Source organism: Cetorhinus maximus, chromosome 8, assembly GCF_964194155.1.
Source record: "Cetorhinus maximus chromosome 8, sCetMax3.hap1.1, whole genome shotgun sequence".
NCBI lineage: Eukaryota > Metazoa > Chordata > Chondrichthyes > Lamniformes > Cetorhinidae > Cetorhinus > Cetorhinus maximus.
The window spans coordinates 36,229,621-36,256,870 of NC_135886.1; the positions used below are offsets into that span (position 1 = coordinate 36,229,621).

The 27,250-nt window shown below is 44.3% G+C and overlaps 1 long non-coding RNA gene across 1 annotated transcript in view; it reads left to right on the forward strand.

The window, feature by feature from the left end:
* Positions 1-10,897, forward strand: part of LOC144683266 (uncharacterized) — a 90,826-nt gene extending 79,929 nt beyond the window's left edge. The window contains exon 3 of the long non-coding RNA XR_013577214.1: positions 10,867-10,897. This is a non-coding gene — a long non-coding RNA (uncharacterized LOC144683266). The remainder of the gene's footprint in view (positions 1-10,866) is intronic.
* The last annotated feature ends 16,353 nt before the right edge of the window (positions 10,898-27,250 follow it).

The window sequence follows — 27,250 nt, forward strand, 5'->3', positions numbered from 1 at the left end:
CTTCAGTTGTACAGGACACTGGTGAGACCACATCTGGAGTACTGTGTACAGTATTGATCTCCTTATTTAAGGAAAAATGTAAATGCATCAGAAGCAGTTCAGAGAAGGTTTACTAGGTTAACACCAGGAATGGGCGGGTTGCCCGATGAGGAAAGGTTGGACAGGTTAGGCTTGTATTCACTGGAGTTTAGAAGAGTAAGAGGTGACTTGATCGAAACCTTTAAGGTCCTAAGGGGTATTGACAAGGTGGGTGTGGAGAGAATCATCTTGTGGGAGAATCTAAAACTAGGGGACACGGTTTTAAAATAAGGGGTTGCTCATTTAAGACAGAGATGAGGAGAATTTTTTTTCTCTCAGAGGGTTGTGAGTCTTTGGAACTCTCTTCCTCAATTGGCGGTGGAAGCAGAGTCTTTGAATATTTTTAAGACAAAGCTAGATATATTCTTGATAAGGGTGAAATGTTATCAGGGGTAGGCGGGAGGTTACAATCAGGTCAGCCATGATCTTATTGAATAGCGGAGCAGGCTTGAAGGGCCAAATGGCCTACTCCTGCTCCTAGTTTGTATATTCGTACGTATTTATGTAAATCTTTTTGTCATTTAATCTCTCCTGCCATCCACCCTGTCACAGACCTTCACCTTTGTCCTCCGTGTCCACTCCCCCTTCTCACTTGCACAAAACCTATTACATTTCCTTCAGTTTTGAAGAAAGGTCCTTGACCAGAAATGTTGGGCTGGATTTTCATGGAGTTGGGGAGACTCTGTGGAGGGGTGAAAATGGTGGCCGGGATCTGATTTTAACATTCCTGACCACATTCCCAGGGTTCTAATTTTCAGGGCTGCCTTTTAAGGGTGCGGGCTAGTTTATGCCATGAGCCCACACCCTGAATACCCACCCTGGCTGTCTCCACAATTTTCATGGAGTCAGGCCAGCTTTTCAAATACTCATGCTTCACAATACCTCAGTGATGTCAAGAGTCAGAGTCTGAATTAGAAACCCTTTTGAAAGGAAAGTTCAAAAGCTCCTCTTCATGCTGCCTCATGCCAAGTTATGCCCCCACTCATCCCGTATGGCCCCTCATGATCCCCAGACCATGCTATGGCACATCCATGCCAATTCACCCAATATACACTGTATAGAACCAATTACCCCTATAGTGACAATAGGATGTGTAAAATAAGCACTCATTCATTGATAACTTTCCACTTTCTTAAAAGAATGTTCCTTTTTACAACAGGCCAATAAAAATGTCAATCATCCAGACTCTTTAAAGTATCAATAGTTGAAACTGGAAGCACTTGAAACCCCTTTGTGTTGTGCAAATATACATTGTGAAATTAACAGTAGAGGCCAGAGAGCCAGACCTATCAATCAAGCAAGGTCTTCCCTGGAGCATAGGTGTTTCAAGGAGAGGTTGCAGACTGGTGGAGGGATGCCTGAAATCAAGGTCCTCACAGACTTTGAAAACAGAGCCATCCAGCTGGCCGGTGATGATCTTGACCGGTCCTGTGCTGACGGTGAGGTCAGTAGTGCTCTACCAAGTGAGGTCCAGCAGAACAACACCCATCAGACAACCATGCTGTGAGTAATGTGTCCTGTTTCATAGGCCACAGCCATGCATTAATTGCATCCCCTTGCTTCCACAGGCACATCTGGGAAACAGCCGATGGAGTCCATGACCCAGGACCTCCAATCAAACCCCAAAGAAACCTCTGAAGAGGAATCTGGAGTTACCCTCCTTGAAGTCCCGTCATGGCACTCACCCACACCCTCCACCAGCGCAGAGACACACACCTCTGTGGGATCTAGCTTTAGAATAGCCTCGGGATCGCAATCTGGTGAGCACATCGCATAGTCCGATCCACAGCAGGCAGCGGCAGGGGTTTCTCAGGTGTCCGGCACTCAGAGGACTGCTGGAGGCTAGAAATTTACTGACTCCGAGTTAGATGAAGATCCTCTGGACTCGGTCGTGTCACAGTTTTTGGTGCAGCAAAGGCAAGCTCCGGAACAACAGGAAGGGATGTCCGCTGCACTCCTCAGATTGAAAGGCATGATGGAGAAGTCCATCCACCTACATTCTGAAGTGACAGCGCCAGCATGCCATCGCACCAAGGTCAACACTGGTAGGATGGCGGCCACCATGGAGACCTTGCTCCAAGACGTCGTTCCTGCACTGCTGCCTGGGCTCAAATCCATCGCTGATGCCATAGTTGGCCTCCAACAGTGTGTACATGAAAGGGGTGCGGGGCAGCTCAATCTCACTCCAACTACCCCTTCTCCTCAAGGAGCCAGCCTGGGGCCCTTGGGCACCCAAAGGGAGGAGGATCAGCAGGTGCCCCCCCACCCCCACCCCTCCCCCCAGGGCCATCAATCCAGGTGACTCCAGGATTGCCAGGCCCATCCGAGCCCCCTCTTCCTGTGACCTCAGCAGCTCCAGCTCCACAGGCCAAGGAGGATGCCATTGCCACACAGCAGGGCCCCGAAAGCAGGCCGGAGCCCTCCAGGTCTCAGCCCTCCAGAGGACACCCACCAAAGTCATCACAAACACGGGGTAGCAGTCAGCAGTCTGCCTCCACCTCCACTGTGTATGTCTGTGGATGTCCAAGACGTAGCAGCAGGATTAGGAAAGTTAAGGCAGATTTGTTGTACAGCCTGGGCACGGATGTAGATCACTTGTACATACTGTTCACTGTTGTCAATAAACTCCCAAGAACGTCTCCCTGCCTATGGCCCCTTGTCCTGATGAGCAGCGTTCTTGTCACTCAGATGTGAGACCTTTCTGCACAAGATAAAGGCAGGTGTCTCAGTTCAGGGCCTCTTCTCTGTGCTTTATGCAGCCTTCAGATCGCAGTGATGGTCCGGCCTCACACTCCCTGGACTGATGCAGCATGAGCCTTGTTATACCTTTGCTCTGCTGCAATCTGAGACCACCACACAGATGTCATCAGTCTGTGGACTCCTGTGCGGCCAAGGGCAGCTCACTTGCCATGAAACTGAGCCATGAAACTTTAGAAGCACCTGACCTGTCAGGGATCTGTGACCAACTGAGAATGTAGGAGTTATGCACACTCCCTGGAAACCGTGCGCAGACCTGCAGGATGCATTTTTGGTGGTCGCACATCGGCTGCACATTTAGTGAATGGAAGCCCTTATGGTTGATGTAGTTGACCGCATGTTGTGGCGGTGATCTGAGCGTTACTTAAGTGCAGACGGTGGCACCCTGCACTTGTGGAATACCTGGGATCTGGGCAAATCCAATCACTCTTGCATCCTGGCTGTCCTGGTCCTGGGAAAAATGCAAAAAGTTGTGTGCCCTTGTGAAGATGGCATCCGTGACCCCATGGTTGTATTTGTAGGTGGAGGCTTGTGATATCCTACAGAGATCACCTGAAAGAAGCAACTGGCGTAGAAAATGAGCACCACTGTCACTTTCATGGCCATTGGCAATGGATGCCCTCCATGCCCCCGTGGCGCCAAATCCTGCAGCAGGTGGCAGATGTGACCACCAGTTCCCTAGGCATGCCCATTTTTCATCGACCCTGGTTCTCGGTCATCTGCAGGAATGAATGGCAGTGTCTATAGGCCCTGGGTATCGCTAAGCTAGTTCACCAGGCTCCATGATCCTGATTTACTTTTCCTGCGGGATGAAAGCGAGAGGCGCGTTGGTTAGCATGGGTGTACTAAGAACCTGATCTGTTTAAGTGTGAAGGCCCCTTAATGCATCACAGAGAGTGCTGGCCACCACTTGGATGGCCAGAGATTAGTGCGCTGCATGGCTGCCCAAAACCCCACCTACCTTCCCCCCACTCCACCTGACCAATTGGAGGCATATTTTCCCATTGGACTGCAGGCTGTGCTCTCAGCTCAGGCGCAGGCATTCTCCTAACCCACACTGCAAGGCTGCGCTGTTCGTTGAACCATGGGGGAGGCTGTTCCAAAATGGGATGCTGACGTTGCAAGAGGCTGTGAGCACCTCCATCAGTGACTGCTCCACAGCCAGCTTTAGCAAGATTATACAATGTGCCGAGTCGCCCAACTGTTCTGCAGCCCACTAAAGCGCTCAATACTTTGCAGTCTGTGCTCAACAGGTGAAAAGATCTGGAGAACTTGCTGGCAGTTTCATGCCTCTGCGTTGCTTGAGTGGGCAGATAAGCTCAAAGCCCACCTCCAGTCATATCAATGGCTGCTTCTGAACTGTCTCAGTTGCAGAGAAATGGTCACTTTATATCAGGTGTCCCTAATGTATGGCCACTTCCCTTGCACACCTTCCCCCACCCCAAATGCTTGTGTGCTACGTTCAACCGCAGGGCTGCCTTTGCACCGGCCCCGCCCGCCCCCCCACCCAACGTGCCTCAAGATTGAAGCCCAAGAGTCCATCCTGGTGAGCGCTGTGCATCGTTACTGTGCACTCACCTCCGACTTCCCCTCAAAGTGCAGCCCACCAAGTGCACACCTTTTAAATGCTATTGTGAAACACGTCGGTGTGCTTTCCCGCCGACGTGGGCGGATGATCCAGCGGGGTCCGGGGACAATTCCGGCGAGCAGGCCTCATAATGATATGCAGATGTATTACAATGCGTTCCTGTATTCCGATTGCGGGAAATGCGGCCAGTCTGAGTGGGCAATCGCCAACTGGTTTCACGCTATTGTGAAACCGATCGTGCCATATAGTCCGCTCATGCCACTGAACACACCTGGCGCCAACGGGCACGGAAAATCCCGGCTACTGTGTGATGGACCTCAACTCATTTAAAAGTTGTCTGGATGTGCCCTTTAAGTGCCATAACCTGCAGGGCTAAGGACCAAATGCTGAAAAGTGGGGTTAGGCTGGGTGCTCGTTTTTCGACCTCCACAGACACAATGAGCCAAGTGGCCTCTTTCTGTGCCATAAACTTTCTATGATCCTATGACTGACAGAATCGCTAAATTGCAGGGGGATTGGAAGAGTTCACCTTGTGCCTGAGGGGGTGTGATGTCACCTTACTTAAGGAGTTAAGCAGTTCAGAGAAGTTTCACCAGACCGATTCCTGGGATGAGAAGTTTTGTCTTATGAGGAAAGATTGAGCAGGTTGTGCCTAAACTCATTGGAGCTTAGAAGAATGAGAGGTGATCTTATTGAAACATATAAGGTTCTGAGGGGCCGTGTCAGTGAAGATGCTGAGAGGATGTTACCTCTCACTGGGGAATATAGAACTAGGGGGCAGAGTTTAAAAATAAGTCAGATTTGAGGAGGAATTTCTTCCCTCAAAAGATTGTTAGACTTCAAAAGGTGACCTCCCAACTTTCTTGTCCGCCTCCTCCTTGCTGCTCTGACGTTATTGACACTGGTTTTCAGGTGGAAGTTGGGGCTAGTATACTTAAAAGAGGCCTAGGAATGGCCTGCACGTCACTTTGGCAAGCCTGACTCACCTCACCAGCCTTAGCCTGGATCCCAGTTAAAACTGGGGCTCAAATGTTTATCATAAATATTTCAATTTTACCCTTGTTGTAGCACAAGGACCGTAACAGGAATGTTGTTTATGTTTAAAATGAGCTGCAATGCTTGAAGTTCGCTTCCAAGGTCATTTACTTAATCTTAGTTTTCAAACATTTTAAAACTTAAATGCTGGACTATGAACTGATTTAACCATTTGAGGACTATTATTCAGTGGGCTGCATTTTAATGTAGAGGCGCATGTAGGGGTTGGGTGCAGTTGGGAGGTTAAAACTGGCAAAACTGACAGAACATCAGGAAGCCACCTCCAACCCACCACTTCTCAGTTTGACTCCAGCACATTAGGCCTGTGAACAAACTCTTTGGAGAACCAGGTTGTCCATTTCCATCAACTAATTGCCCATCCGGCGGGGGCGGAGGGGGGTTTGATCGGCAATTTTGGTCAAGGTGGGAAAGGGAAGCCATCTCCTGCTGCTCCTGGCCCGGAAGGGGACTGTAAAAATGTACAATTCCTTTTCAGCCATCTTGGGGCTGCTGCTCCTTCACGCCTGGTTCTCCTGGCAGTGAACTGGCCTGGTGAGGGTTAAAATCAAGTCGGAGGCTGAAAGATGTAATTTTCTGTCAACTTTTGAATTTCCTGCCTGACATGATGATTTAGCTGGACACCTATTAAAATTAGCGTGCAGCACAAGACCAATGAGGATCAGAGGACTAGGCTGATGCCAGCATCTTATACACTTTTCCCAAATCGGCCCATTGTCGTCAGGTACAGAGGGGCAGGGTGGCAGTGGTTAAAATCAAGGTGCTAGTACTAAGATACCAATGGTTTATTAAAATGCTACACAGATCAGTGGTTTAAACATAAATTCTTTCATATTGCTTTATTTATATAAACAGAAAAGTGCAAAAAAATCCTCATCACAAAGATTTACACCTGGATGAGTTTTTCCATTTTCCACATCAACTCCCTCAATGAGTGTGGCTGGATTATGTCTTTAATTTAATTACGAGGATTTATGCCCTGGATTCATGCCTGCTTGCACAAACTCACCCAGTCAACGTTTACAATTCACTATAAGAAAGGTATCAGAAGGAAATCAAGGAATTATGGACCCATTAGCCTAACATTGGATGTCAGAAAATTGCTCGAGGTTATAATTAAGGACAAGGTGAAAACCTTGAAAATTTTCAGCTGATCAGAAAGACCCAGTATGGATTTGCAAAGAACAGGTCATACCTGACAAAATTGATACAAAGAGGTGACTGAAGTAGTGAACAGGGGAGTGCCTATGTATGTTATTTATACCGACTTCCAGAGGCTTTTGATAAAGTTCCTCATAAAAAAGATGTTAACTAAAGTTGAGGTTTATGAAATTGAAAGTAAATTATTGATGTTGTTATGAAATATGCTGAGTGGAAGGAGACAGAGAGTAAGAATAATGGGCAGGATGTGCTAGTCATGTCTTGCAAGGACCTGTTGGGGCCTCAACTACTCACAACTATTAGCAACTTAGATCTTGAGTTAGAAAACCACATACTCAAATTTGCCATTGGTGCAAAGATATAGGCAGCATTGTAAGTAATGTAGGTGGAAGTGTAAGATTACGAAAAAGATATTGATAAATTAAGTGAATGGGCAAAACTGTGGCAAATGGATTTCAATATAGGCAATGTGAGATCATCCATTTTGAGCCTAAAAAGGATAGGCCAGATTACTTTCTAAATGGTGAAAAACTGGAAACCAGAGGTGATCCAAAAGAGACTTGGGGATCCAGGTACTTAGATCGTTAACATTTCAGGAACAGGGACAGAAGATAATCCTAAAAGGCTAATGGACTGCTGAATTTTGTATTGAGAGGAATAGAATACTAGAGAGTCGTAGTCATGCCCAGCTATACAAAGCAATAGTTAGACCACACCTGGAGTACTGTGAGCAGTTCTGGACATCACGCCTTGGGAAGAACCTATTGGCCTTGGAGAAAGTACAACTTAGGTGCATTAGAATTATACCTAGACTCCAAGGGTTAAATTACAAGGGGAAATTACACATACTACGCTGGAATTGCCAAGAATTTAGAAGGTTAAGTATTGGTTTGATCAAAGTTTTCAAAATATTAAGAGGAACAGATATGGTAGATACAGAGAAATTATTTTTGCTATTTGAGGAGTATAGGACTGGGGGTGTATAGTCTAAAAATTAGAGCCAGACCTTTCAGGAGTGAAATTAAGAAACACTTCTATACACAAAAGGCAGTAAAACTTTGGTGCTCTCTTCCACATTTGGCAATTGATGCTTGATCTATTGTTAATTTTTGATTTGAGGTTGATAGATTTTTGTTAATGAAAGGCATTAACTTAAACGGGCAAAACTGGTCACATAAAGTTAAGTTCCAGATCAGCCATGATTTAATTGAATGGTGGAACAAGTTCAAGGGGCTGGATGAGCCACTTCTGCTCTTATGTTCGTATATGATTACACCCAGCTTCCAGGGAGTCTCTGTCCAGATTGTATTTACTCCAGAATCAGGCTGAGGCCTGACTTGTATTTAAACTGCATGTTTAGCATTTGTGCAAAGCTCAGTGCAAATGTATCTTTAGTCTGAGTTTGGTCTGAACCTAGGTTTCAGAGGTGAAGAGGTCATAAATACGTAAGGGACATCAGCACGATCTGTTATTGCAAAATTATAATTTGAACTAGAACTACTGTGAGTTACAATGTTTATTAGTAAATTCAGAGCAAAAATATGTTTTAAAATGATAATAAAATCCTTAGGCAGCTGTTGATTGATGCAGCATTCTTGTGTGGGTGGATTTATTAAACATTCTTTCTTGTGAAAGACAAATATTGTTTGAAAAAAAATTGGAATTGATATTTGTTATTTCCTGTCATTTTGAACATTTTGAATGCTGGAATGATTCATTATTCTCTTCTATTAGTAAGTAACTGTTGATGAAATTAAACAAGATATGAGCTGATTAAAAACTTTCAGTAACAATATGGTAGTGTCTTCCTGATGATTTGAAAATAAGGGCTCCTACTTTGGACAAAGTTTAGTTATTTGGCCATGAGCATTTTTCTTTCAAAGGCATCGACTCTTGCTGGCATACTGTTCAACAGCACATCATCCAGTGACCATTCTTTATGTGTGAACCTAGACAAACTATTTGACTTTAGAGAGCATTGCAACAGAGTCCAATCCTATCCTCATAAGAGCATTTTTCCAGCAGGCCACCAAATAGCATTTGGGACCTAGAACCCAGAATGATTTTCTTTGTCTTCCTTTAAGGGGGGATGCAGAGTCCAATTGTAGCACCCATGTTGCTGTCCAGCTAAACTCCAGAAACTCAGGATGACTCTGAGATTAAACCTAATTGGACATTCCTAGTCTCCATGACTCAATTCCACACTTAGCCAACTAAACCGTTACAGGCCTTCAAAAGAATGAGGTTTAGAACAATAATAATTTGAGTGCTTAAAATTGTGTTAAAATGCAGTATGTTTGGATGTTATTAATCAGGGAAACAAAGGGGCAGTTTTATTATTTATGTTTAGTGATAAATCACCCGCACCATATAGAGGAATATTTGGTAAGAAGGATCGCAGGCCTGTAATGGAGCTCACCTTGTTTCTCATTGGGAACTCACAAAGGTACCTTGATGGATGTTTGATGTCATCCACCTATGATTCCTCTATGTTGTCTAGCCAAGCACATTGGAGGGAAATCCACTCTAAAGTGTGAAGCTTGGTATTTTAAATTCTTTTGAATAGGACGCTAATTGTGAAATCTTAACGCACCAACAGCACTGCGGGCGTACCTACACCACATGGACTGCAGCAGTTCAAGAAGGCAGCTCGCCACCACCTTCTCAAGAGCAATTAGCGGTGGGAAATAAATGCTGGCCCAGCCAGCGAAACCCACGTCCCACAAATGAATTAAAAAAATAAATGAGGCCATTCAGTCCAACTTCCCTGCGCAGGTTCTTTGAAAGAGCTACCCAATTAGTCCCACTTCCTTGCTCTTGGCCCCCCTTCAAGTATTTATACTTTTCCATAAAAGTAGAATAATTTAATTCTATTAATTCAAAATATTTCAAAATTTTATGCCAATCAACGAACATGGTTTGAAAAAAATGTGTGAATTTTGCATTCATTCTTGTTTTTCCTAATTAGTATACTGCTGGTATATTTACCCTCTCTGTTGGCTACTTCCAAGGAATACTATTCCTTCTGAGAGCAGACGGTGTGTCCTTTTGTGGATCCTCCTACTGGATAGAAAGAAAAGTCTATTTTGTTTGCAAAACCCAGGGCCAAGAGCAATGCAACCCCTCTCCCCTTCCCCAGCGATACTTCACCCCTTTTCCTGACAGAAGTGTTCGTCGTAGAAACATTTTAGTGTTTTTTTTAAGTAACCTATTGTGTTTTATTTTGCTGATTTTTTTTAACAACAGGAAGAATGAAAGTTAATTAAATGGAACAGAATGTCAGAATGTCATGGGAAACTATGTAGCATGTCCAAAGCTGATTAAGCCAACTGGAGTTTATGAGCTGCTGGTTGAGCAAGGGCTAAAAATTCAGACCAAATGATGCAATCCATTATCAACTGCCATATTTACCACCGTCTATTAAATATGGGAGGTGAGCTCTTTATTTACTTGAATCCATCTCCATAATTCATTGTAATTTCAGTGTCTAGCCATTTTTAAACATTACTCCTAAGCAAATTAACTGAATCTGAGTAGAACAGCAATCTTCTTTCAATCTTCCTGTACTTACCCAGGCAGGCCTTTGTCCCAAACAGTGAAAGGTATTAACTATGATTAGTAGCTTGATGGTCATGGTTTTCTACTGGGAGAATCAGAAAGCACATTTAATGTTTCCAACAAAGGAGGATATAGGACAGTCAGGAGAGGGTCAAGACAAGGACATTAGTTTTGGATTGCTTGAGCAAAGAGATGGAACAGACACGATGAGCCAAATCATCTCCTTCTTTGCCGGAAGCCTCTTAGAATCAGGCCACATGGCTATCGGCACAACCTATGCATGTGTTTTAAACAGCACAAACCAAAACCAATGGTGATTGTTGTGCTAATTTCCAATCATATCACTTTAAAAATGCCTCAATCATGAGTGTTCTTTTTTACTTTGTCTATTTTTTTATCATTCTTCCCCTGATGGCATTTGAGTTCTTCTAAAGAACTGGCAACCCCTCAGTACTTCACCCAAGTAGCCATTGTTCATGCATGAGCCAAGGTGTGGAGCGTTAGCATGCTATTTGACCATGGGAGGAGAGCAGAATGGAGTCCAATTCTGACTTTATCCTGCATTAGGGCATTTTCCAGCACAAATCAATGGCATTGCTAAACAATATGAATCTGTACTATTAGCACTTTGCTTTATATAATAAACTAATGATGCTCTTGTTCCCCACCAGATTGAATCCCAGTCCCAAGTGGAGACAAAAGCACCAGGATCAGAATCACAACAGTGTCATTGATAAGGTTGGATGTTGGTCTTCATCACTTATAGAAGAAAGAATGAAATAAAGAAAGGAGTTCTATTAACGTAGTGCATTTCACTTTCTCAGGACAGCAACATCAATTTGCATTTATATAATACCTTTACATGACAAAAGTTGCTTTACATGCATTATCAAGCAAAATTTGACAGAGTCACTTAAGGTGATATTAGGGCAGATGGCCAAAGCTTGGTCAGAGATAGATTTTAAGAAGGGTCTCAAAGAAAGAAAGAGGGGTAGAGAAATTTAAGAAGGGAATTCAACAGCTTAGGGCCTTGGCAATTAATGGGTGTGGTAGGAGCAATAAAAATTGGGGAAATTCAAGCAGCCAGAATTGGGAGAGTGCAGAGATTTCAGGGGGCTGTAATGTTGGAGGAGATCACAGGGATGGAGAAGGCAGAGGCCATGGAAGGATTCGAAAACAAGAATGAAGTTTAAAGTCTAGACATTGCTTTAAAGTGCAGCCTTGCCATTGAGGTGACTGTTGGCGAGGGAGGGGGTGGCGGTAGTGGTGGTTAAGGGCAGCCCTCTGAGGTGGCTGGTGGTGGGCGGGGGCAGTGGGGGGGGGGGGGGGGGGCAAGGCAGCTGTGCCGTTGAATATAGCGCCCAAGCATTCGGGGTGGGGGTGGGTGGGGGTGGTGGGGGGTGGGGGGGGGGGAGTACGTGGGGGGGGTGGGGTGGGGGGGAGTGCGGGGTGGGGGGGGTGGGCGAGGGAAGTGCATTCAGGAAACCTGTAGAAAGTGGGCATTCCTCTGCAACTCAGACAGTTCAGGCGCAGCCACATTGATATGATTGATATGAGGAGTCGGGCTCCTAGCCTATCTGCCCACTCAAGCAATGCAAAGGCATCAAAGTGCCACCAAGTTCTCCAGAGCTCCCCCTACCCACCCCCGGCACAGACTGCAAATTCATGAACATTTTAGTGGACTGCAGAGCAGTTGGACTGCACACATTGTACAATCTCCTCGCTAAAGCTGGCCACGGAGCAGTCACTGCTGGAGGTGCTCACAGCCCCTTGCAATGTCAGAATCCCTGCTTGGACCAGTCTCCCCCATGGTTCAGGCTAACAGGGCAGCCATACAGTGCATTAATCTCTGGCCATCCAAGCGGTGGCCAGCACTGTCCAGGAAGCATTAAGGGGCTGTCACACTTAACCGGGACAGGTTCTTAGTGCACCCATGCTCACCACGTGTCTCTCTCTTTCATCCTGCAGGAGATGTACATTAGGATCATGAAGCCTGGTGAACTAGCTGTGTACCTTATGGCCTACAGAGTGTGAAGAAGACAGAGGAGAGAGTGACTGAGGCTCCTGGCTGCACAGAGGCAGGAGAAGCAACCTTAGAAAGAAAGGACGGCTGGGGCTCCCACCCATGCCACCCAAGAGCTACAGTGAGCCATTGCAGGCTGGCGCCTAGCGACACCCCGGGTCTATAGAGGCCGCCTTTCATTCCTGCAGATAACCAAGAACCAGTGTCACCGAAGACTGCAAACTTCTAGGGAACTGGTCCCTCACATCTGACAGTTATTGCAAGATTTGGCACCACGGGGACATGGAGGACATCCACTGCCAGTAACTGTAAAAGTGACCATGGCGCTCAATTTCTATGCCAGTGGTTCATTTCAGGGTTCCACAGGTGACCTCTGTGCGATCTCTCAAGCCTCTACCCACAAATGCATCCATGGGGTCATGGATACCATCTTTGGGAGGGCACACAACTTTGTGCATTTTGCCCGGGACCAGGACAGCCAGGATGCAGGAGCGATTGTATTTGCCCAGATCTCAGGTTTCCCACAGGTGCAGGGTGTGACTGACTTCACTCACATGGTGCTCAGATCTCCATCGCAACACATGGTGGACTACATCAACTGCAAGGGATTCCAATCGCTGAATATGCAGCTGGTGTGCAACCACCAGAAACGCATCCTGCAGCTGTGTGTGCGGTTTTCAGGGAGTGTGTACAACTCCTACATCCTCAGTCGGTCATAGATCCCTGGAGTCTTCCAGGGTCCACAGGAGCTGCAGGGTTGGCTGCTCAGGGACAAGGGCTACCCGCAGAGGCTGTGGCTGATGACACCCATGCAGCAGCCTCAGACTGCAGCAAAGCGATGGTATAACAAGGCTCATGCTGCAGCTCGCAACTTGGTGGAGCAGACCATCGGGATACTGAAGAGGAGGATCGGGTGCCTGGGCTGATCTGGTGGAGCCCTGTAATACAGTCTGCAGAGGGTGTCACACATTGTCGTCATCTGCTGCACCCTTTACAACCTGGCACTCCAACAGGGAGAGGAGCTGGCTGAGGAGGAGATGGAGGAGCTACATGTCTCCTCTGATGAGGAGGACACGAACGGGAATGAGGCTGAGGAGTCCTCGGAGATGACGATGATGGGGATGAGGCCCTTGCACTGGTGAGACAAGGCAGGCGTGTTCGAGAGGCCTTCATAGTTGCTAGATTTGTGGAGGATGATGACAGCATGCAGTGAAGTGACTCCATGGTTCCTCACATCGCATTTGTGAATGTTTGACTCCAGTCTGGCTTAAGGTAGCGCGAATACCCTCTGTGAGAATGCTGCTGTCATGGAGACGCGTTGGAGGCCCTAATCGTCGCTCGATTGCAGGAGGATGATGACGAGATGCAGTGAGGACACCCATAAATCTTCACATAGCCTCTGAGAATGTCTGACTCCTGTCTGGCTGAGGGCAGATTGCTTGCGCTACGTGATCAGGGTCATATCACAGAGATGCGGCCGTGAAACTTTAGAATCACCTGATGCTTTGTCCATTTTCAGCACCTGAGCCCTTCAGGAGCTGGAGCACAGCATCAGTGGTCACAGATACTGTAGAGATGGGGGCCAGCCCCTCCTTAGAGGTGCTGAGAGCACACTGAGAATGGGAGTACTCTGTGGCACCTGCACAATACATTCTGGCATCAATAACAAGCACTGTCAAGATGCAGGCATCAGTAATGTCTCCAGGGAGTGTGAGGCCAGATCATCACTTTGGTCTGAAGGCTGCAAAAAGCACATGGAAGAGGCCCTGGACCTGCCTTTATCTTGTGCAGAAATGTTTCACATCTGAGTGACAAGAACACTGCTCATCAGAACAAGGAGCCATTGGCAGGGAGACATTCTTGGGAGTTCATTGACCATAGTGAACAGTATGGACAAGTGATTAACTCCCGTGCCCAGGCTGTGCAATTAATTCTTCTTAACCTTCTTAACCCTGCTGTTACGTCTTGGTGCTCCCCGAACATCCACAGCGGAGGTGGAGGCAGCCTGCTGACTGTGATGCCCTGTCTGTGATGACTTTGGCAGGTGTCCTCTGGAGGGCTGAGGCTTGGAGGGCTCCAACCTGCTTTCAGGGTCCTGCTGTGTGGCAGTGGCACCTTCTCGGCCTGTGGAGCTGGAGCTGCTGAGGTACAGGAGGAGGAGAGTCGGATTGGCCGGTCACTCTCGGAGTCAACTGGATGAACGAGCCCAGACTGTGCACCCTCCTTATGGGTGCCCAGGTGCCCCAGGCTGACTCCTTGAGGAGAAGGGGAAGCTGGAGTGAGATCAAGCTGCCCAGCAGCCCTCTCGCATATACACTGTTGGAGGCCAAATATGGCATCAGCGATGGATTTGAGCCAGAGAACAGTTCAGGAGTGAAGTCCTGGACCAAGGTCTCCATGGCAGCCACCATCTTACCAGTGTTGACCTCAGTGCGTTTGCATGCCAGCGCTATCACCTCAGACTGAAGGCGGATGGAGGCCTCCATCATGCCTTGCAATCTGAGGAGTGCAGTGGTCATCCCTTCCTGATGTTCCCGAACTTGCCTTTGCAGCTCCAGCAACTGTGACATGGCCGAGAGGCTCATCACCTGACTCAGAGTCAGCAACATTCTGGCCTCCTGCAATCCTCTGAGTTCCGAACACCAGGGAAGTTCCTGTTTCCTCCTGCAGTGATCAGAAACTGTGATGTGCTCACCAGATTGTGATCCTGAGGCTATTCTAAAGCTAGATCGCACCGAGGTGTGTCTCTCTGCACTGGTGGAGGGTGTGGGTGAGCTCTCTGACGGGACTTCAGGGAGGGTGCCTCCAGATTCCTCTTCAGAGGTTTCTTCGGGGCTTGATTGGAGGCCCCGGGTCATGGACTCTGTCGGCTGTTTGGCAGATATGCCTGCAAAAGCAAGGGGAGATAATTAGTGCATGGCAGCGGCCTGTGAAAGAGGACAGATCACTCATGGCATGGTTGTCTGATGGATGTTGCACTGCTGGATCCTCACTTCATAGAGTATTGCCGACCTCATCGTCAGCACAGGACCAGTCCAGTTCATCGCCAACCAGCTGGATGACACTCTTTTCAAAGTCAGTGAGGACCTTAATTTTGGGTATTGCACCACCAGTCGGTGACCTCTCCCTCTTGTTGTGTGCCAGCTTGTCCTGCATGGATTGAGATGGAGAGAGTATAAGCAGGACGCCTGCCGGGCCAAATGACAAGTATGTCTGGCCTGTGTAGGAATTCAGTGTTCCCATGGATTTGTTGAGGACAATTACATTGTGTGTGAGAGAGTCGATGGTGATATCCCTTGAACTGGCAGTGAGTGAAGGCCCTGTGAATGCGTGCTGGATTTGTGAGTGTGTGCATTAAGAGTGATGAAAAGAGTGACTTACCCTGGGGGAACAGAGGAGATCATTTATCTGTGAAGTATAGCTGGGTATTATCAGCGTACAAGTGGAAACTGGCATTATGTTTTCGGAGGAAGTTGCCAAGGTGCAGTAGGTAGATGAGAAATAGTATAGGGCCAAGTATAGATCCCTTGGGGGAAACCAGAGGTCATGGTGCAGGAGTAGAAATGTGAATAACTACAGGTTATTCTCTGGCTGTGATTGGATAGATAAGAATGGAACCAGGCAAGTGCAGTCCTACCCAGTTGAACATTGATAGAGAAACAGTAAAGTCAAATTTCCTGGTCAACTATGTCAAAGGCTGCAGGCAGGTCAAGAAGAATGAGGAGGGAGAGTTTACCTTTTTCATGATCAACTAGGATGTCATTTGTGACTTTGGTAATGGTACATTAATGTGAAACTGTGGAATTGGGGCCTTCAGTAATTCTGTTTTTCAGTTACTTAATCTTCCATTTAGACTGCTGCACATTTGCAATCTAGATTATAAATGGGCATATGTGTGGCTGATTGCCACAGAGAAGCCTTCAGGCATACTAAATATCCCCACACTGTGAAAGTGGCTCTCTGGTGTGTGCAGGCCTCAGTAATCTCCCACTTGAAGGCCTGAAGCAGAGAGTTCAGGACTAACTGAAAGCAGGCAACAAATACAGCACAATGCAAAGCTGATTAAATCAATTGTACTTAATAACGCATTGGGTTATCGCAGGTGGGATTTCCACTCTCAAAAAAAGGCAGAATGAGGAAATCATGGGGAGCAATAGATTTGCATGATTGCAGGGGTTCAAGGCAAATTGGCAACTGTTAGTTTGGCACCTGTAAATACGAAAAATTCAAAGTGAATTAAATTTTCTAAAGCAATTTAAAAATGGTGCATAATAAAGGTTCATAGAATTTCATAGAATATACAGCACAGAAGCCGGCCACTCAGCCAAACAGTCCATCTTGGCATTCATACTCCACTCGAGGCAATGATAAAAACAATACAATCAATTGACTGGATTGCTAAGTATCAAGTGATGCAATCAAACTGATTTGGACCTTTGAAAAAACACAAGGGTCTGATTAAATGTGGTGCTTTTATGCATTTTATTCAACTTGTTATGCCTTTAGTTATTGAGCTTGCTCTGTGGCTTTCCACAGACAGTGTGCATTATAATCCTGACCCAATCACATGAAACTTCCAAGAACTTTGATTATAATAAATGATGGCTGAGGGCAGGATATCAGCCAAGTAGACAAGCCCCAAAGAACCCCATCGAGACTCCAAACACATGATGAATATAGTGGCAGCAGATAGCAAGTAAAATACCCAGGAAAATACTTCAATAAGCAGCTACAGACCTGGCAAGCCAACAGATCCTTAAAAAAAAAGGACAAAAGGATTTAATTCAAGGCTCACCGAACTGTCAGAGCATCATGGGTGCAGCAGATTCAGGCTGAGACACAGGTCCAGAGTCCAGACGGCCATGTGAACAGATCAGAATCAACAAGCAACACTAGTGAAACAGCATCAGTTCCCAGGCTTGGTAGAAGCATGGAATCCACACTAGCACCTCCAGAATCATTCCAGAGTGCTGAAGGTTCGCAACCAGCACAACTGGGACAAGTGGAGAAAGAGGTTTTCCAGCTATAGAATCGCTTCCGGTTTGCTCAAAAAGATTAAAATGATCAGCACATTCCTCTATGCAGCTCGATATATTGCCGATGACATAACAGCGAGGCAGGGAGTCAATGGCACCTCAACCTCTTACGAAGAAGTCTTGCATTTGATTCATATTTCAGTGTTTGCAGAAATTTAATCACAGAAAGGGCAAAATTTAACAAGAGAAAACAAAGAGAAGGTGAAAGCATGGATTTGCTCATCAATGATCCGTACAGGCTGGCAGGAAATTGTGATTGTAGAATCTTATGGGATGAATTGATTCGTAATCAAATAATAATTGGGGACCTAGTTGGAGCACTATCAGATATATAATAGACAAGGGAGGGTCTAACCCTAGTCACGGCAATATAAATTGTGAGACAAACAGAGCTCAGAAAACAAAATAGGGTTTTTGCTCACAGGGAAGGCAATGTCCTATGGAGGAGATGGGGTGAAACCATTCAGTTTGTAGACCATAAGGCTGAAAGCACGCCAAAGCTGAAGTCCTCGAAAACAAGGGAAAGCACACCAAACGCCACCTTGAAATGTCTTAGGTATGACGGGAACAAACTGCACAAGTGGGAAGAATGTCCAGCAGGTGGAGCAGAGTGCCACAACTGTTGAAAAATAGGCCATTTTAAAACTGTCTATCGCTCAAGAATGCTGACAACCTGTAAAAAGGTGGAAAAAATATTAAAACCATACCATAGACAAGAAGTAAAAGAACCACAGAGAAAGGAAATAACTTTCTGAGGGGAAGCTAATGAAATGGAAAATAAATACTGGAGTATTAAACTTGAATTGGATGGACACACCAGAGAATTTAAAATTAGGCACAGAGGCAGAAGTTTCTGTTTTATCTGACAAAGTAAAAGGCCTGAAGCAGTTACATTACAAACCTCATCTAACAAGCTACAGGTTCAGGTGGACCTACATTGAAAGTCATAGGTTAACTCATGGCAAAGTTGAAGTATAAAGATAGAGAAATCATTGAGCCGCTCTATATCATCCAACACCAAGAATGATCTTTACTAAGCTGAAACGCGTGTTTAAAATTGAAGGTAATTGTGGTAAAGTGAGATACCCTGTCCCTTTAAGAGAATGCAAGTATACTGATCATGTGACAGCACTGGCGCATCACTGTACAGCACGGGCAACTGAGGGCTGTAAGTCTAGTCCTGGAGGTTTCTGAGTGAGCACGTATGATCTGGTGCTCTGCCCTATGAATCAATAAACCATCACTGTTTACTCTTAAATCAGTCTCTTTCCATTATTGATTACAAGCTGCATGCAGTTAGAGTTTGGTTGGCCAATGAACTCATTTACCCAAAATATAAGATTAACCTATGAAGTAGATGAAGTTGCTGATGAGCATTACAGCAGTACATTCAGGAATGAATTTTCAAGATTATTTACAGGCCTGGGAAAACTGAAGGCTGAGTACCATATTACTCTAAGAGCTGATGCTAAATCAATTTACCTCATCACACTGAGGAAAGTCCCTCATCCACTATTGGACAAAGTCAAGGGTGAAATTGAGAACATGCTACAGCTAGGGGTTATCTCACCAATAACCATGCCAACAAAATGGTGTTCAGGATTGGTCACAGTCCCAAAGACAAGTAGCTCTCTAAGAATCTGTGTGAATTTAACTCAACTAAATAGATCGTTTCCATTTAGAATTGTGTCTGCTCCAGAAACTTTCCACAGAAATCTCAAATCCTAGAAGGCATGGAAGGAATAATATGCCTTATGGATGGCATGCTCATACATGGCGCCACGAGAGAAGAGCACAGCCACAGAGTCAGATCAGTCCTGAGAGTCTTACAGGATGCAGGTCTAACATTGAATGAAAACTGTGAGTTCGCCAAACCTATGACCAAATTTCTAGGTAACATTGTACAAGCTATAGGAATAATAGTCAATCCAGAAGGAACAAAGGGTAGTCAGAGAGTTTCCACAACCCAGGAACCTTACTAAACTTCAAAGATTCCTCGGGGTTGTCAACCAAGTAGGCAAGTTCCTATCTAATTTAGCAGACATTAGTGAGCCTTTGAGACAGCTGTTGAGACAGGGTCAACAGTGGTGCTAGAATGTGGACCAGCAAAATACATCTGAGGAAATTAAACATCTTTTAATATCCTCTGAAATTTTGGCATATTATGACCTAGATCTACCGACTATAATAGCAACAGATGCATCATCTACAGGTCTGGTGGCAATATTAATTCACGTGCAGGGAGATGGTAAATGTGGACCAGTTTACTTCAACTGAAGGTCACTCATAGAAACAAAAAAAAACGCCACAATTGAGATTGAAGCATTGGCAGCAGCATGGGTGTGTGAAAACTTCTCAGACTACGTGATGGGATTGGAGTTCAAAATTGAAACAGACCATAAGCCACTTGTCACTCTTCTGAACCTGAAAGAGATTGCGAAGATGCCGCCTAAAATCCAATGGTTCAGAATAGTCTTAATGAGATATGAGATATGGCTCCATAACAGAATACTTTCAAGGAAAGTACCAGATGACAGCAGACACACCATCAAGGATACCATTTAAAAGGAACCAATCTAGAGGATTCGCACTTCATTGAGGAGGTGGAAGCGTATACATCCCTCATTACCCAAGATTTACTGGATACTGCAAAGAGATTGCAGGAAATAAACAAGCGCAACAGCAAGATGACAAATATCTCCAGATAAGAGAATACTGTCTGGAAGAATGGCCAGACTATAATCCTAGCAATCCAGTACTATGTCAGTACTTCGAGCAGCGTAAGCAACTCACAGGCATTGATGATCCACTAGTATTCAATGAAAGAATCAACATTCCAAGAGTCCTTAGGCTTGATATTCTTCAAATAATTCACCAAGGTCACTTAGGGATAGCAAAATGTCATGCAAGAGCCCAGCAATCAGTTGGGTGGCCAGGCATTACTTGTTCTATAGAAGGGATGATTTCTAATTGTCTTACATGTGCAGTGAATAGCCAAGAGCAAAAAGAACCGCGATCGCCATCTACTTTCCATGAAGGCCGTGAGAGCGCCTGGGAATGGATTTATTTGATTTTAGAGGAAAGACGTTTCTTATCATCATTGATTACTGCCCAAAGTGGATTGAAATAAACTGATTGCACAGCATCGCAGCAGAAGCAGTCATTCAATCATTGAAGAGAATTTATGCAACACCTGGTATTCTGGACATTATGGTGTCGGACAATGGTCCACAATTTTCAATGAATTATTCTAAAATTTTGCAAAGGAATATGGGTTTGTTCATGTCACTAACTCACCTCATTATCCTCAAGCAAATGGAGAAGCTGAGAGAGGTGTACAAACCGTCAAAGATTTGCTGAAGAAAAATGAAGAAATTAATCTAGCTCTTCTGAGTGATCAAACCTCACCACTACAAAATGGCTTCTCACCATCAGAGTTGTTAATGGGAATGAGATTGAGAATACAACTTCCAGCTCTGCAACAGAAACTAAAACCCAATATCACCTTGAATGACCACGAGAGGTTAAAATAGCCTGAGGAAGAACAGAGAAACAAACAGTTTTATAACTTTAACTGTAGGCACAGGGCACAAGAGTTACCAGTGCTGAAGCCCAAGGATAGAGCATGGCTTTGAGACCAATGGAGAGAATGCACAATAATTGAAAGAGCTCCACAACCGAGATCAGACATGATTGAGACAGACCAGGGAACTATAAGGAGAAATGGCAGCACCTTAATATCCTTGGAAAGAAAGCCAATAGGAACTTCGGCTTACTACTCAGACCCTGATGGAGATGAAAAAAAAGAAACAAGACAAAGCTTTACAGCCACGCAGGAGAAGGAAACTCACACTGACAGAAGGGAGAGTGTGGAATGTCCTCGATCTCAGAAAGAGGTCAGAACAAAATCAGGAAGATTGGTCAAGGTGCCTCAGAAACTAATCCTGTGAAGTCTGAGACTTCAGGGGGAGATGTTGCAGAATGTATAGAATTAGGATAACGACTTGGGGAGCAATGTAGAGTAAAGGGTTAACATCAGAAGCACCTGATGCTGATGAAATGATGAAGTAATAACACATGACTGAGTAACAGAGATCTGGAGGGAGAAGAAACTCTTTCGAGTTATCAACAGTCACAGATTGCAACTCTTTCGAGTACAATCACAGTTCATGGTTTTCCGGGAGTGGGACATGAACCCACAACCCTCTGATTCAAAGGCAAGGGTGCTATGCCAATCTTGTGCACAGTTCCTAATATGTATATTGAAGCTGTAAATAAAGGGTAATGGTTTTAACAAACTACAATCTCAGGCAGCTTGCTTTGGGAGAATAGACAAGAACCAAAGAACCCCATCTAGACCCCGAACACACAATGAAACAACAATTATTTGATTTTCCTGAACTGCAAGGTTTTAAAAAAAATATTTTGCATGCTTTCATCCGAGAGGTACTGAGGACAGCATGATACTTCTCCTCTTCACTGGGCATCACTGAGACCATGGGGACCAGATTCCAGCCTATACCTTACAGCTGGGGGTAGAAAGAGGAGAGCCCTTCTCCAACCTGGACTCTTGCAGTGTTCTTGCAGACTCAACTGTGTGTTTGATATATCGCCGTTTTTAAACATTACCTGTTAATGGCCCCTCATTAGTTTGGATTTTGCTATTTTTCTGCACTTGGGACATTGGGACACATAGAATTTGGGAAAAATGGGCAATTTAAAGGGAACCCGCTTGATTTCCCTACATACATTGTACCCGGCTGACCCTAATGCCTGCCGCATCCCCCCAACCCCACTCACATTGCAGGATGAGGAAAATCAGCACCATTCTCTTTCTTTTGCTCTCTCTGGGGTAAATCTTGACTTTATGCAATAGTGTAGAACAGGTGATCAGAGTCAACAGCACATTTTACTTCTCTCCTGACTAAAGTTGATGGAATTAAAAATTTGAAGAGATGTAAAATGTGCTGCTGATTCACCATCAGCCAATTTACACTATTGCACAAAGTCTAAATCTTCTTTCTCTCTCTCCCTCTCACTGCTCACAGTCACTCTATGCATTTGTCTCTGATCTAAAGCCTAGAATGCACACTGGAGTAGATTTAATTTTAAGGCCCCGACACTGGAAAAGCTACCTTTGCACTATTGCAAATCATCTCAAATTTGTTTTGCATGAGTCAAGGGTATTTTTAGTGGTGCATACTGTTGTTAAACCACCCACTTTTCATGATTACTCCTACGCCTGACATGTGCTGTCCAGTGTGTGGGCAGTGCATAGTGTTTGAACAGGTGTGTTATTTATAGATTGTTTGACAACTGTACATTGCCCAGAGAACACAAGATGGATGAACGTCAATTCAGCTACGGTTACCCCTGCTTTCCAATATGATCTGTCCTTCAGTGGGAGGCACAAAGTGTCTCCACCGTATAGCATCAGTGCACATGGGGCTTGACACTGAGATGCACAGCTGGATTACACAAATATACCTAATCTGCACTGATTGTGTAGGAGTAATCATTTACGTGTCTACATGCAGTTAAAAGAAGATAATTAACCTAAGTAAAGTGACAAAGAATGTTTCCTTTTAGAATAAGCTTCCATTCAATGAGCTGAATTTTCACTTCTATCACTAGGCAAGAAATGGATGGTGGTTGATTGTTTGTCTATTTTAGACTTTGCCCGATTTTCATTTCCATTGGAAAATAAATTGGCCAACTCCTACCACCCACATGGTAGAATAAATATTCACCCAATAATATTGCTCCTGACTAAAGTGCTAGATTTATCTAAGAAAAACAACTTACATATTCAACTAGCTGAGGAGACCAGGAAGACACTTGCAAGATGAGGCAAGGGATGAATCAATGGAGCTGCTTTATTTCATTCAGTGGACATACCGTGCAACGGTTATCATTGGATTTGAATGATCAGTATGGCTCTTTTTTATGCACTATTGCAAAATAATGAATGCACTAAGTGTTCACGCTTTACTGAGCCATTTACTTGACATAAAATAACTCCTAACTACTCTGCTTCTTGCAAAGCTTTTGATCCTGGAAAAGTTGCCCTTGCAGCACTCTGTATGAAGAATTGACTCCTGTATCTGTATGTCTGTCTCAATTTTTAATCAGTCATTATTTCCAGCTAGAATGAATGTGAGGTGCTAATCATTTGGGACACGGTCTAACAAATTGCTTCCATCCATAAAGAAAGAATATCTAAGCTTCGGAACACACGAACACAGGAACAGGATTAAGTAATTTAGGCACTCCAGGCCATTCCTTCACGACAATTAGGTCATTGCTGATCTGCAACCAGGCCTTTGATCCCTATCCCTTAATACTTCTGGCTAACAGAAATCTGTAAGTCTCAAGTTTAAAATTAACAATAGATCTAACATCAATTGTTTTTGCGGAAGAGAGCTCCAAATTTCTAGCACACTTTGAGGGAAGAAATGGTTCCCAATTTCACTCCTGAAAGGTTTGGCTCCAATATTTTGACGATACTTCCTAAACCTAAACTCCCCAACTAGGGGAAATTGTTTCTCCTGTTCACCTTAATATCTTGAAAACTTCAATCAAATCACCCCTAAATTCCAGAGAATACATCACTAGTATGTGTAATCGCTCCTTGAGTTTAAACCTTGGAGCCAAATTTTCATGAAGTCGGAAGAACTGTTCTGTTCCTTAGCCAAACTGGTGCTGGAGACTGGAATTCTGAAGTTTCACCCCCAAACCTAGCATCCACCATTTTCACTGGTGGGGGTGGTGCTGATGGGGAGGGGGGGTGGGGATGGAGGAGGGAACAGGAGGAAGGCATTTCACACATCCATGGTTCATGGAGGCAGCTTCTTATTTAGACGTGCAGCTGGCTTCAAACAGAAGCAATTTTGGTCACCCAGGTTTATGAAACATGACTCATGGGGTTTAGACATTTGGAGTAATGTCTAAACCTACCAGAGTTCTTTTGAGAGCAAAGGTACCCTTTTGGAGAGGTAAGTTACCCTTTGGAAGAGATTGGGTACCCTCTGGGATTGTTAAGCAAATATTTGAATGCACATAAAATGTGGATAAGGTCTGTGGAACTGTCCCCTGCCCTGTAAATTTTGAAAAAAAAATACAGCCAGCTGCAGTTGAAAAAAAGAATGGTTGCAATTTCAATAGATGTTTGTTGACATAAGCCTGAGGTTGATCATTATAGGATTAGTGCTGCTTGACGCTTCCACAACCTATCGTTATCACAGTGGGGAGGGGGTGGGGGGAGCTGTAGGTTTATAGTTTGATGTAAAACTATGGATTTGTTTTATAAGGGATTAAGTGCTTGAAGGGATTTAACTATTGAATAAGCTTTTATCAATGAGAGCGTTTTTTTCATATAATTAAATCTGTAATTATAATTAGAACTTTATTTATTTCATCTCAGCATGGCTCCTGAGCTCTGCCCATGGTGGATACTGGGTGAGTTGGCATGGAAGGTGTAAGGGCAAAATGTGGTGGGGGACATGGGCTGGCATGAGTTGTCACTCAGCTGACATATGAAGCTATAAAGGGCTATGGGGATAAGTGAGTTGGCATGAAGGGTATGAGAGGCCTTGGGGCTGGGTAAAGGGGCATAGGCTGGCATGGAGCATATGAGGGGTAATGGGGTTGGGTGGAGTCATGAGGTGGCATGAGTTGGCATGGATAGATTATGTGGAGTGTGTGGGTGATGAGGGAATGTGACGGGTGAGGACTTCAGGCCTGTTTTTGATTTCACTGCTTTTTTAGAGATGGGACAAAGAGCAAATGCAGCGAGGTCGGCCTTTTATCAGCCCATCTCCACACACAGCAGCCCCCGTGCCTGCAAAGTCTTTCCAAAGGACAGCAGGCCCAACTCCAGTTAGCACCTCCACCCAGCTCCGGGAATGAAAATCTCACCGTCAGGGGCACATTCTCCTGAGTTAAGTTTGCGGAATCGCGAATTTTCCCAGCTTTTTGCTGTCCTTGGAGCCCAGGTATCTTTCTGGTAAATCTATGCTGCACTTCTTCTAAAGCTAATATATCCTTCCAAATGTGAGATACTCAGGAGTGGTCACAATGTCCCAGTGTGATCTGGCAAGGGCTTTGTATAGCTGAAACATGACATCTACAATCTTATATTCTCTTACCCTAGATAAGCATTCCATTAACCTTTCTGATTATTTTCTGTGACTGAATGTAACCCCAAGTCTCTTTGGACCTCCATTATTTCTAGCTTTTCGACCATTTGGAAAGTAACCTGTTCCATCCCTCTTCGATTAGGTACAAAGTTGATGATCTCGCATTTGTCTACATTGAAGTCCATCTGCTACAGTTTTACACATTCACTTAATCTAACTCTTTGTAATTTTACACTTTCAGCTACTCTGTTTACAATGCTGCAAATTTTGATATGTGGTTTTCTATCCATCATCTAAATCATTAATGAATGCAATGAATAATTGAGGCTCCAACATAATTCATTGTGGGACACCACTAGTCACATCCTGCCAATTATAATTCCTGCCCATTGTCTCGTCTCTGTGTCCTGCCACCCAGCCAATTTCCTAATCAGGCAATAATTTTCCTTCAATTCTATAAGCTTCAAGTTTAGCTCACAGTCTCTCAGGAGGGACTTTATTGTATGCCAATTTAACTCATTAGTATTTTAATCACCTATTATCTTGGCACCTTCTTTTTAAAAATTGTGTGAATAAACAATGTTTTTAAAACCCCCAATTTTAAAAGTAATTTATTATTTTCAAATCCTTTCCATGAAAACAGGGTTCAATGACCCCAGAACTTGAAAGCCCCATTTAGAAAGCACTAAGTAATTTTCTTATAAAATGAGTTGTAATGTATTAGTTTGCTTAATTGTGACTTCTGCTTCTTAGTTCACAGCTGTACAGAAATACCACTCCAGGCTGGATATAGTCACAACATTTCGGGATTTGTATCTGTTTCGACTGGTAGGGTTTTTTTTTTAAACTTACGTTATTAATATGTTACTTTACATAAATAAATACCTGATAAAGAACAATAATATAAACGCTGGAAGAAGTTAATCACTTTGTATGCTGGTATCCCAGAGTTTCACCTACAAAAACACAATACTAATCATTAAATTATGGGAAAAAATGATTATTTTGACCAAAGACACAACCTAGATAAAGTTAAATAAATTGAACAATTCAAACTTCATTGTAAAATATGGTGTATAGTACACTGCATTTTTTAAAGAACATACAAACATGCATATGAACTAAGAGGAGGAGGCTCCTCGAGCCTCCTCCACCATTCAATATCTCACTGCTCCTAAAACATTAAAGGGAAGACTATAAAAGGTTGCCAGTTTTAATACATTTTTCAATTTAAAAACTGATGCACCATAATCAATAATTGGAGCATGTGGAGTTCAACCAGGCATTTACAAAAACTTGTATTTACGCTGCATCATTAATGTTGTAAAATATCCCAAAGCACTTCACAGGAATCTGATAAAGTAAAATTTGACACTGGATAACAGAAGGCAATATTAAGGCAGATCAAAATCTAAGGAGCATCTTGAAGGAGGAAAGAGAGGTAAAGAGTTGGAGAGGTTTAAGGAGGGAATTCCAGAGTTCAGGGCCTAAGCAGCTGAAGACGTGGCCACCAATGGTGGAGCGATTAAAATCGGGGGTGCTCAAGAGGCCAGAATTAGATGAGGTACAGATATCTCGGAGGCCTGTGGAGCTGCAGGAAATTACAGAGATAACAGGTAAGCCAAAACTTAGTCAAAGAAGAACAATTCAAGGAGCATTTAAAGGAGAAGAGAGAGGTGGAGAGGTTTATAGAACAAATTCTAGATTAGGGCCAAAGCAGCTGAAAGCATAGCTGCAAATGGTGGAGTGATTAAAATCGGTGATGTGCAAGAGGCCAGAATTGGAGGAGTGCAGAAATCTCAGAGGGTTGTTGGTCTGAACAAGGTTACAGAGTTAGGGATGGGGGAAGCTCAAGAGG